The following is a 9303-nucleotide window of genomic DNA, read 5'->3' as shown; positions in this document are numbered from 1 at the left end:
CTGTGTTGACTTGGCATTGTACAGAAATGGACAACCATATTGGTCTAGAAATGTTAATTTATTTTTATTTTTATTTTTTTCCATGTGTACAGGGGTAACACATCGTACTAAATATGTAAGGTCATATCTACCTGGGTGTGATTACAGAAACTAATAAAGTATTCTCTAAATAATGAAAAAAAGAATAAGATAAGACTATAAGAGCGAGAAGCAATTTAACTATGTTCAGGGACCATTTTCATTTCCAGAATTAAGGATTATTTTGATGTTACATCATTGCCTTTTCTCTTTTACTTTCCTTTTTAGTTTTATTTTAGGATTCCCTATTTTTAATGTTCATACAGAGATTTCTTTAACTTAAATACTGAATAGTTTCTTTGGTATGAAAAACTATAATAGTACACAGGATCCTAATGAGATAATTAATAATGTGAAATAGGAAGTAAAGGGCTAAATGTGTAGGGCAAGTGGGAAGGGTGGGGGAAAGGTAATAAGGGAGAGGAAAAAATATGAGAAACTGAAAAAATGGAAATAAAGTGTTTGTAAATGGGGAGGGAAGGAGGGGGTGAAGGGAGGGCAGGGACAAAGGGAAAAATGAGAATCAAGACCTATTATGTAAAGGTACAGAATCCCAATGATGAATGTAATTTTACTGTATACCTACATTGTACCAATAACCTCAATAAAAAGAAAAAAAATATTAACCAGTTGAAACACTATGTCAAGGTTTCTCAGTGTTTATTGCCCATTGACTTCTCTAGGTTTAAAATATAAATTCCAGTGTCTATGCCAATCCTACATCCCACAGTAGCTAAAACAGAAACTCTAGAGTGGGCTACACGCATGGCCATATTGTAAGTTCTCTGATGGATACCAAGACTGAGGAGCTATGCTTCTTCTGAAGGTAAGAATAACTGAAATGATGCAAGGCTTCACACATATCTCTAAGGTGTTTTCTAGGTAGAAAAGTGATGGTGAAGGCTGGTGGTTATAGAACTATTGAGAGACAGAGCAGCATGTGCAGAGCATGGAGCTATGAAAGATTACATCATGTTGACTGAACAGTGTTAAATTCAAGGTGACTCTGCTACAGGGACACAAAGAGCAGAGGCAGGAGTTGAGTACCTTAGATCTATGCAGAAGAATTTTAAATCTGAAGGCTTCAGATGCTGGCTAATTTTGATTTGTGAGTTGCAAAGATCCCTTTGGGGGAGAAAATGAGAGGGCAGTTTGTGGAACTAGACTGGCAGAGGCAGAACACCAGTTAAGAAATTCTTCCCAGATTCCTACACAAGATAATCAGGGCCTAGACCAAAGCAACGAGATGTGGAGGAGGCATCACTAAGCCAATGTTCCTCACATTCGCCTTGATCAAAGCAAAGCTGCCCTTGGCCACTTTGGAAGCCTCTGTCTGGCACAGCTTCATCACTGTGAGCAGCATGATTACTTCCTGTGCATCTCAAACCTCTCAGTCATCACTCAGAACTCCATGCAGCCCTCTTCAACTTCTCCTATCCCTTCACTAATGCCATTTTCACATCCCCTAAAGTCTTTCCATTGCCTGAATTTTCTCTTCATGAAGATTAGTGTTAGTTTTCTCCGTGTACAGGTACTCACAGGCCTCTATCTGCCTAGTGTTACATCTTTAACATCAATCTTTAGCTGCAATACCAGACGTAGACACTACTGCAATTTCTTCTTCCTCTTCTTCTTCCTCTTCCTCTTCCTTTTCTTCTTCTTCTTTTTCTTCTCCTGCTCCTCCTTCTTCTTTTGACATTCAGAGACAAGGTAATGACTTCCTTTGTTCTATTACTATCACTCCAAGCTTTAAGATCCTTTGTTGATGACTCCCGAGCTATTCAAAACCCACTCCTGTTCTTTCCTGTTATCCAGGGTACCCACCTATCACTATACTTCTTCTGACTTTCTACTTTAATCCCATGCTTCTATGTTATAACATGCTGTCCTGGAAAAGCCATATATTTTGGAGTCAGAAAGACTAGGGTTTGAGTCCCAATTTCATTTATTATTTCCTTAGAAAACACAGTGTTTCTAAGTTCATTATCTTAATGATGAAATAAAGATAGCAGATTTTGATTTTGATTTAGGGAATAGTGATACAACTTTGTCCAAAACACTCACATTGAGCCTGATTATCCTCTTGATTCTCTTCCCCATCCGTGTTGTTCATTGGTACATTTAAAGCAAACAATACTGTTAACAGTTACCATTCGGATCTTGTACCTCTAGATGATATGTTTTGGTTCTTATTTTTTCTCCATACCCCTGTCCTTCCTTTACCTACTTCACCCTATTCATTTGTCCATTTAACTTGCTCCTTCCTTCCCTCTTTTCATTCCTTCCTAGTACCTCAGTAAGAGTTACTGGAAGAGCATTGAGACTCTAGCTTTGTCCTTTTCTGTAATCTAGCAGCAGACCTTGAATAAATCACTCATCTTGGAGCTTGAGTTTCTTCATTTATAAAACAAGGCACTGCAGTAGTTGATCTCTAAAATTCTGTGCCCAGGAAATAAGCTGCATTGTGTAGTGAGTCTGAATTCCCTCACCCTCACGGGGTCTTTTCAACTGTTGAAAATAGTCACAATTCTTTCTTCTTTACGTGAATTCCTTGCCTTGTTGGAACACGTTTCTTCTGTTTTATTTTTCCTCCTCACACTAAAAATATTTATCCACGAGGATTTATGTCAAATGGCTAGGGGCAGGGTGGTAAAATTATTCCTGCACACTAAGAGTTTTAGCTCAGCAAGAGAAAAAATGTTGCCCTCAAGGAAAAGCTGTTCTTTGTGGAGGTTGTGTTCTCTCCAACTCCACCCCTCCAGGTGTCTGATGATGAGGCTAAGCCAAGTTCATGATACAAGCGACTTCCTTCCTTCCTTCCTTCCTTCCACCCTCCCTTCCTCCCTCCCTCCCTCCCTTCCTTCCTCCTTTCCTCCTTTTTTCAGTTTAAGCTCATAAGTGATACACAAAGACATTTAACCAAAATTTATTTCAATCTACTGATTCAACTCAATCCTTTAATGTGCTCATGCAGTTTTTCTTTCATTTGCACATCTATTACATGGGAAGCATTGTGCTAAGTATTAAGATTGTAACTATAAAAAGATGAAATTCTTGCTTTCCAGGAATTCACTAATTTATTCATTTAACAAATATTATGGGCATGTCATATTGGTTCTCTGGAAGTAATCATTATGGACTGTGAGTCGTTTATTAGGGACTAAAACTTGTGAAAGGAAGAAGGAAGAAAGCATTACTGGGTAGAAGTTGAACCATAATGCAGGCCCATCAGAACCTTAGGAACTCAAGAGTTGAGGTCTGCAGTGAGAATCGCTCATCAGAGTTTCCCTATGGGGACCCCAAAATGAGGTTTTCATATCATTATGGATTAGTGTTTTAAGGTTTCCATAACTAATTACCACAAACTGGGAGACTTAAAACACTGAGAATATATTCTTTCACAATTCTGGATGAAAGAAGTCTAAAATTGAAGGTCAGCAAGATTGTGCTTCCTTCAAACACCATGGGGAGAACCTTTTTCCCTTGCCTTTTACACTCCTGGTGGCTGCAGGTATTCCTTGACCTATGGCAGCTTAATGGCAGTCATATGACTTTCTTTTCTGTGTCTATGTGTCAAGTCTTCCTCTACCTTTCATACTGGAAGTTTTGGTTTTGCTTTTTAGACTTATTTTAGAACAGTTTTAGGTTTACAGTAATTTCAGAAGAAGGTGTAAAGCTATCCCATTCTCCTGCCCCACACACATAGTCTTCCTCACTGTCAACATTCCCCCAACAGAGTGGTAGTACATTTGTTATAACTAATGAACCTGGAAGAACACCGACCGAAGAGAAGAAGTTGGCACTAAGTCATACTTCTCTGAAACCTGGACTTGAGACACCGAGAAAATGACCACTTAGCAAGGAGAAATAGAAGAGAAAAAAGGGAATCAAGAAACAGTTGACAGGAAAGCTAAAAATTATAGCAACTCAAAAGACAGCACAGAGGAAGAGTAAAGTCCTTTGAAATGCTGATTCTTGCTTCTGGGATAGGAAGGGGAATCTGACTCCACAAGGTGAGCCCAGAGAGGGCTTGAAGCTGCAGTCATAAACAATAGGCAGGCAGCTCTAGCCCCAGGGAAACACACAGTTCTTGTGAGCTGCAAATACAGTGTGGCTTTTACTCTGAAAGTGCTTCCTCCACACGGCAGGCTGGCTTTGGAGAAGAAATTTACCACAGAGCTGGACATTTTAGAAGTGACACAATCACGAGCCATTTGGAGAGGGGGTTTGTTGTGTAAGACTGAGCTACCTCAGGAATCAGAAGTCACAGACCAATCACATTTCATTGTCTCTGAGGTCACCCTACTTCGGTGGCCCAGTGACAGTTTTAGGAGACAGTCATGGGGAGAAAGGGATAGTCATAGACTCCCTGAGAAGTTTAGTCAGTGGTGAACTTAAATTGAGAAGGATATTCCCACTCACTGTGATGTGAGGCTGTGTTGGTCATGTTTGGTTTTCTGAGAAGGCTGGGTCTGAAAGTATTGGGGCTGATCCCCACTGATGACTTGGCTCCTCTCGCTGTCTACTTCCAGTGTATAACTCAGTGGCCTGTTTGCTTTCCCCTCCTACCAGCGTGATCAGTGGTACACCTTTATTTAGATGCTTGCCAAGCTCCTGGGTAAACGCACACAGAGAGGCTTCCGGAGCAAGTAGGGCACCTCACAAACCCACAAGCCACAAAGCCAGCTAGAGATAGATGTGTCTCACTGTGTCTCAATGTGTACAGAAGGGTACAAACAATAAAAACAACTGGAGTTAATACAGCCCTTGGGCAGACAGTCTACCATAGACTAGCCCAACCCAGCAGGAGAGGCCGGTAAGGACTGGGCACTCACACCGACAGAAGCGGATGTGGAACACAAGAGGCCGTGGTTGGGACTCACTTCCCCTTCCCCCTAGCTGGTGGCTTCCAACACTATTAGGCCCTGGAAAGAAACTACCCATGACATGGAGGAATTTTTGGAATTCATTTCCCTTTCTCTTTGTTTAATTTTCATTGCTTTTTGCATTTTTTGGCTCATTTTAAAATTTTTATTCTACCTTTCTTCTTTGTGTTTTTCTATTACCTTACCTAATGCTATTTAATTAAAAAAATTCTTAGGTTGGATTTTTTTCTCACTTTTCTCTCCTCATTAGCTCCCTTTCTTTCTTTTCAAAAGTTTACTTCTTCAATTTTCCCCTTTCCTTACCACCCTCATTTTTATTAGGGTTACTATTAACCTTTATTAATTTTTAACTTTTTAGGGTACTCCAAGATATTATTGCTGATTTCTATTGTTAATGGGGATATTGTAGTTGATTTTAGTAGGCCTTTACTATATGTCAAAATCTGGTTTGTCTTTATGGATATAGTATTATTGGTTCTAATATCTGCTATAGTTAATAGTGGCATAATTATTGCTTTTAATTGGCTTTTACTATATGTTAATATCTGGTTTGTCTTTGTGTTGTCAACATTACTGGAGTTCAGTTTTTACTCTCTCAGCAATGCTGGGGACCAAGCTTTCAAAAGAAGGCTGGACACTTAAGACCCTTAATAAAAAGTGGAAAAGATACTCATCCCCAAAGATGTACCTGGGCCAGAGAGCCTCTATGCGAGCAACGAATCCCAGGGGCAGGGGCTGAGATACAAAGTTCTGGGCTGCCTTGGCAATGTCCTACCCCTCACAAAGCCATGACCATCATACTCCTGCAAGCTGTTATCCTTGGGCTGCCTGATTAGAAGATTGTTCAGAATTTTGGCCTCTAGTGTCTCTCTGGTGACCACTTCCTGTTGAAGAACCTCAAGGCCAACACAGAAGTTAGCTATATGACAAAGCAGTACCCAGAGAAAAGTCTTTTGTTTCCAGATCATATGATCACATGCCTCGTGATGTCAGAGCTAGAGGCCAGGAGCAGCCAGTACTGGCTACAAGATGGTTTTCCAAGGACATTAATACAGGTTGAAGCCCTGAGCAATATCTGTGACCTGGATCTAGTGATTAGTTTGAACATTTCTTTCAAAACACTTAGAGATTTTTCTCAGTTGACATTGGATCCACCCTTCTAGCTGAACGGTCTGTAACCTGAGCTTCAGCCCACCTTATATACACAGGAGGGATTGATGACATCACTGGTGAGCCCTGAGTAAAAAGGAGCATGATAAACCTGAAGCAGTTGCCGCCCAGTTAAGATGGTACAAAGATTTAGCAAAGCCATTCATCAAACTGTACAAGAAACAAGGAGTGCTCCACCAATTGTTTTGGGGCAGAGATAAAATTTGGCTTTTTATTTACATGTTTTGCTCAAATAAGAGAATACCTATGCACTCCAAACAAGCATGTTGACCTGCCCAAAGTAAGAGCCCAGAAGATGGGATCATCCTTTCAACTATGTGTGTAGTGTTGATGCTATGTCCGATGGCTTCTACTAACTGAAGGTTTTTCGTGTGATTTTTGTCTTCCTCAGCTATTAGATAGTTAGGTAGTTATGGGGTTTGTCCCTCTCAGATTCCTGTTTTCATGAACTGAGAAATAGGGAACTGTATTGCATCTTCAAGCACTTCAACTGAGCTGTGCACAGGGTTTTAAAAAGAGGGTCTGACTCTCGTGAGCTCACTCTACTCCTTTATTGTGAAAAAAATGCGACCCCGCCCAAAGTCTAAGAGAATAATGATGGGGAAAAAATGATGGGAAAATATTCAGGGGCAGAAATGTCAAGATTGTATCTTACTTATAGAAGCAATAATACCATGTGGAGTTACTGAATTCATAGAATAGTTGAGATTATCACTGAAGACCACAAAATAAATTTTGAACATGTTGCTAAATTTGATACTAACAGTATTACTTTTTTTGGTGAATGATCTAAGCAGATCACACTCTCGGTTCTCCTCCAATTTTGTTCTTCCATAGGCAAAATCCAAGAGAAGGTTGATCCTGACCACACCTTCTCCTCTACTTCTCCCAGGCTCTTGCATACTGCAGTAGGAAGTCATTAGGTGTGTAAACTCGTGTCAGCACAAATATCTGGTGCCCGAACTGAACCCAGCCCTCAAATTCCCTGACTGTTCTTTGGAAAACTGTGTGTGCGGGACACCATAAAAGATGCCAAGGGTGGTAGGCAGGGCTGGTGAAGAGTTTGGGTATTTTAATTGTAGTTTAGGAGAAATGATGCTATATTTATAGACTAACAAGAAAAGGCTAAGAGGGAGTGGTTGAAGTCCTGGAAAAGGAGATATTGTAACTAAATGTCCAACGGGAAAGAAGTAGCACTGCACCAGTAATGTGCTTCAACTCAGCGGGATATTTTGTATGTACAAAAAGAGGAGAAATAGAATTGTCGTGGTATATGGTTGCAACTGGGTAAACAATGTGTACATGAGCATACATTTTAGAAATAAATTTTAAAATCCCTTACATTTGAATAGGAGGATTAAGGCTATTTTCTTTTAAAATTCACATCATCATCATCATCATCATCATCAAAATACTTAATAACAAATGTCTTTTGGAAAATATGAATGGATCCTTTCTAAATTTGTGAGTAGATCAGAAAGTCAAGCCATAAAATACAAAGGCTAAAAGATAGCCAAATCTGAGTTCACAGTTAGCTTTGCCAATTGCCCACTTAGTGATTCAACCAGTTAAGACTCAAGTCTTCTCAAATATGTAAACAGGGATAATTTTTCTTCTTAATTGTGGTACTTAAATGATATAGAGCTTGTCCCTAGGAACCATGGTACCTAAGTGCTCAGTAAATGTTACTGATTATTGTTATTAACCCTGCCAGTGCTCTGAGTGGGAGGTTCTGACCTTTGGATGTGTTCATAGCAATTATAGCCTAGCAGAAAGAACTAAGGAAAGGTTTTGGAGATGGACAAACCATACAGCTCTGTTCCTGATGTTATAGAAACTCAAATGAGTCAGGTAACTTTTCTGAGACTTGAACTCCTTTATTTTTTAAATCAGAATGCCTACCTTCAAAAACCAGAATTCTTAGACTGCCCATTAAGATCTGGGTCAGGTTGGCCTCTCTTCGTCATGGTCCCAAAGTTCAAACTGATTCCTCTCAGTCATTTGTTGGATTTGTTTCCTTATTTTCTGCCCCGATCTATTGGATCAATGCACTTTTCTTTATTCCCTTCTTATCACTTTATTAATTTTATAATTAAATATTCTGTTTCTATTTCCTGTTTTATGGAGTCATTGTAATGTATATTTATGTACATCTTTAACATTCCTCTTGATACTTTAAAAAATCTATTTCCTTCTTTTTCACACACACAATTTAATAGTTCTTTCAGTGAGTCTATTTGTCATAACTTCTCAGTTTTCATTCATGTGGAAATTTCTTAATTTCCCCTTCATTATTTCATGATAGTTTCATTGGGTATAGCATTCTCAGTTTACAATTTTATCTTGTTAATTTGAAGATTGTATTCCATTACCAGAGTTTACTGTTGTAAATTCACCTATATGCCTTTCCACTGAAGGTATTCTTTCTCCCTGGTTGTTTTAATTTTCTGTTTTGTTTTGTTTTATTTTGTCTTTTGTGTTCTACAGTTTTACTGTACTAAGTCAGGGTGTGGGTTTTTGTTTCTTTACCATACTAACCAGTCAGTGTGCTCTCTCTGAGGAGTCATATCTTTACACATTCTAGAAAATTCTCTTTAACACTATCTCTTTCCCATTTTCTCCATTCTCTCATTCTAAAATCCATAGTAGATGTAATTTGGCATTCTTAGTCTATGCTGTATGTCTATTAGCCTCATTTTTATATTTTTTCTTTTTATGAACTTCATTCTCTTTAATTTGGCTTGGCACTCTCTTCCAAGCAATTACTTCTTGCTTAATAGCCTCTAATCCACTTAATCCATTTTAATCTCAAGAACTAAATGTCTTATTTCTGAAGATTTTATTTACTTTTTTGCCAGAAACACTCTTTTTTTTTTTCTTTTTTGGTACCGGGGATTGAACTTGGGTCCTCGTGCTTGCAACGCAGGCCACTGAACAGCTGAGCCTGAGCTAAGTCCCAGGCCCAAAAACACATTTTTTTGTATCATAGTTCTTAGTCTTTAATTACTTTTTTCTTCTAGTAAATTGTTTCTTTGCTAATTTTAGATTATAAGTTCATCTTCAGATTTATTTATGAAAGCCTGGATTACATCTACATTTATGTAAGCATGAAAGGAATATCCTGTGTTCTTCCAGAAAATTTATGCTTTGCTTTTGCCAATGATATCAA

The 9303-nt window shown here is 38.8% G+C and overlaps 1 pseudogene; it reads left to right on the top strand.

The window, feature by feature from the left end:
* The first annotated feature begins 5806 nt into the window (after nt 1-5806).
* On the top strand, nt 5807-6404 carry LOC104856947 (annotated as a pseudogene).
* Nucleotides 6405-9303: the final 2899 nt, after the last annotated feature.

This window comes from Fukomys damarensis, unplaced genomic scaffold (genome assembly GCF_012274545.1).
Source record: "Fukomys damarensis isolate Sample0158 unplaced genomic scaffold, DMR_v1.0_HiC HiC_scaffold_16, whole genome shotgun sequence".
NCBI classification, from domain to species: domain Eukaryota; kingdom Metazoa; phylum Chordata; class Mammalia; order Rodentia; family Bathyergidae; genus Fukomys; species Fukomys damarensis.
This window is presented reverse-complemented; position numbering and strand designations above follow the sequence as displayed.